We start from the raw sequence: 3,514 nt of genomic DNA on the forward strand, positions 1-3,514 counted from the left end.
ATTCATGGGACTCTTCTGGTGCCCATGACACCAGTCCTGTCCAAAAGACTTCCACGGAACTCAAGGACAACTGAATGTGTCAATCTATTTATGATTTGTCTGTGTCTTGTTTTTAAAATATGAATTATCAACTTAAAAATTACTCTGCTGCCCTGACCGGTTTGGCTCAGTGGATAGAGTGTCGGCCTGTGGACCAAAGGGTCCAGGGTTCAATTCCGGTCAAGGGCATGTACCTTGGTTGCAGGGATATTGCCAATGGGGGGTGTGCAGGAGGCAACTGATCGATGTTCCTCTCTCATCGATGTTTCTAACTCTCTATTCCTCTCCCTTCCTCACTGTAAAACATCAATAAAATATATTTTTAAAAATTACTCTTCTATATTTGGTCAAACACCTAATTAACTCACACCTAATGCCTTGGCAAGACCAGACCAAATGATTTCATGGGCCTTATACCCCAGGCCGATGTTCCCCACCCTTAGTCTAGAGAAAGAATATTCTTGGCAAAGGACCTGAAGCAAGAATGAGCTCCACGTGTCTAAAGTTCAGCAAGAAGGTCATGGGGAGCCCTTTTCTCTTCTTCATCCACACTCACTCCCCAGGGGGTGTCATCCAGTCCCATGGGTGTAATTACCATCTATATACTTTCACGTCACCAGCTGGACCTCTTTCCTGGAATCCAGACTCATAAATCTATCTATCTACCTATCTCCATCTGAATTTTTAACATAGCTCAAACTTAGGTCCAAAACCAAAATCCTGATCTTCTCCCCAAATTTCCTCCTTCCACTGAAATGTCTTCCCCCCATCTCAGTAAGTGGGCAAGTTCATCATTCCAGTCTCCAAGGTCAAAATTATTGGAGTCATCTTTAACTCCTCTCATTTACAGTTCACATCCAATCCAGCAGCAAATCCTGTCAGTGTGCCTTAAATACAGTTACTTTTTGCCACCTTCACTCTGCCACATCGGTCACCACCTCCCTTACCTCTACCTCCCTTGCCTGTTGTAAGCCTCTTGCTCCTCCTACGATTTATATTCCTGCCCAGTAACTGAAGAAATATTTTTTAAATGAAGCCAAATAATCTCAGAGTAAAAATGACAGTTCTTACAATGGCCTACAAGATTCTACACTATCTACATTCCCACTTACTTTTCGTCCCTCATTGCTTCCCACTCTCCCTCTTGCTTACTTCCTGCTGGTCACGTGGGCCTTTCTTGCTTTTCCCCAACTATGCAAGGCGTATTTCCATCTCAGGACCTTTACACTTGGTGTGTTCTCTACTTAGAATGCTTTTTCTTCCATTATTCTTCATCTCCTTCAGATATTTGGTAAAGTGTTGCCTTCCAAGTGATACCCTCCCTATCCAGGGTCACTGCATATCCTGGCCAAAGGGACAAATGGTGCCTAAAATCCAGCCTTAATGCAGGGCACACAGAAAACTCTCAATAAATATTTATTGAAAAATGTATACAAGAATGTACTAAATCAGACACATGTGACTCCTAATTCAGTATAAATCCTTAAAGAGGAAAGGGCATTTCTTTTTTCTATATTTTTATTTATTTTTTTAGTTAATTCTCACCCGAGGATATTTTTCCATTCATTTTTAGAGAGAGTGGAAGGGCATGTGCCCTGACTGGGAATTGAACTATGACCTCCTGGTTCATAGGTTGACACTCAACCACTGAACCACACTGGCTGGGCTATAGGATGTTTACTAATACAACATATCATTTTGTCAATAAAATTGTTTTTAATTTGTTAAAAATAACATTTTCATTAACTTTACAGGGTAAATATAAGATTAGAGCTGGTTTATAAAATAGTTTCTGAATTTCTCCAAGTTTCTTAGGTCTCTTCTGATTTCAGTAATCTAAATATTCATTTCCATATTAATCTATTTTAAGAGCATTTGGAGTAATGATTTTTTTTTCTTTTTCTGAGTGCTTATATCTGTTATGTGACCCTTATCATATTTTTTGTCTAGCATTTTTAATGATGTCATCATGCCTGATTCATTCCTCAGGAAAATTGCTACCTCTTAAAGCAGTGATTCTCAACCTTCCTAATGCCGCGACCCTTTAATACAGTTCCTCATGTTGTGGTGACCCCCAACCATAAAATTATTTTTGTTGCTACTTCATAACTGTAATTTTGCTACTGTTATGAATCATAATGTAAATATCTGATATGCAGGATGTATTTTCATTGTTACAAATTGAACATAATTAAAACATAGTGATTAATCACAAAAACAATATGTAATTATATATGTGTTTTCCGATGGTCTTAGGCGACCCCTGTGAAAGGGTCGTTCGACCTCTAAAGGGGTCGCGACCCACAGGTTGAGAACCGCTGTCTTAAAGGGTCATGTTTTAGAATTCTTGATTTCTCTACCCCACATGCACATACCCAACAAATGTTTATTTATGGGTGAACTTCAAAGATTCATGCTGTGAATACATTTGCAGAGCTCACAAGCTCCACCGCCACTACCCAATTTATCTTTTACAAACCATTACTTTTATTATAGTAGCTTGCATCCTGAAAGCAAAGCTCCTCCACATCCTCAATGATCAGAAGGATTCCGTTATAGTCTGGGAGCCAAAATTCCAAGGATGCCTCCAGGTTCCAATTTTACTCCTCCTGTAATGGAAAATCCAGCACTGACCTCTCCTGTGAGGCGGTAGTGTCTGATTGCGCAATACTGTGTTCCCATCCCAGGGTTGCAGGAGCCCAAATACTCCTTGAGAATCTCTCATCTCTCTAGAAACAGACCGTTCATTTAGCAGTTAGAGCTGTCAGCACAGCAAGCTACCAAGAGAGACAGCAGCTGCTGTCCCCAGGGCAGGAAGCCGTTGGCAGAGGCGGGACTTGGGGACCTAGGGAAATAGGTGGGACAGTGACTCTACTCTTAATTTGCTACTTCCCCAGCACTTACATATTTGCATCTTGTATCCTGGCAAATGACCTGGTAGAGAGGATAGTTAGACTGGAAGTGTAGGGTGGAAGGAAGCACAGGAATGGTCTCCAAGGGCTCAGATCTAGGTGATGCTGCTCCATCCACTCATCCCTCCATTCAGTACCCGCCTACTGCTAACATCCAGTATACACTTACGTTTTCCCAACTATTCCCTAATGCTAACATCCAGTGTACACTTACGTTTTCCCAACCATTCCCTAATGCTAACATCCATGCACCTTTTTGTTTTCCCAACTATTCCAAATGTACATTACAACTGGTTTAGCTTGTTATTTAAATGGTCATTGAAATCACTCTTACCATCAAATACTATTAGTATCACTTGTATTCTTTTTTTTTTAAATTAAATCTTTATTGCTCAGATTATTACATTAGTTACTCTTTTTTCCCAACATAACTCCCCTCCACCCAGTTCCCACCCGACCCTCCGCCCTCACTCCCCACCCACTGTCCTCATCCATAGGTGCACGATTTTTGTCCAGTCTCTTCCCGAATCTCCCACACCCCCCTCCCCAAGAATAGTCAGTCC

Source organism: Myotis davidii, unplaced genomic scaffold, assembly GCF_000327345.1.
Source record: "Myotis davidii unplaced genomic scaffold, ASM32734v1 scaffold247, whole genome shotgun sequence".
In the NCBI taxonomy this organism is placed as follows: domain Eukaryota; kingdom Metazoa; phylum Chordata; class Mammalia; order Chiroptera; family Vespertilionidae; genus Myotis; species Myotis davidii.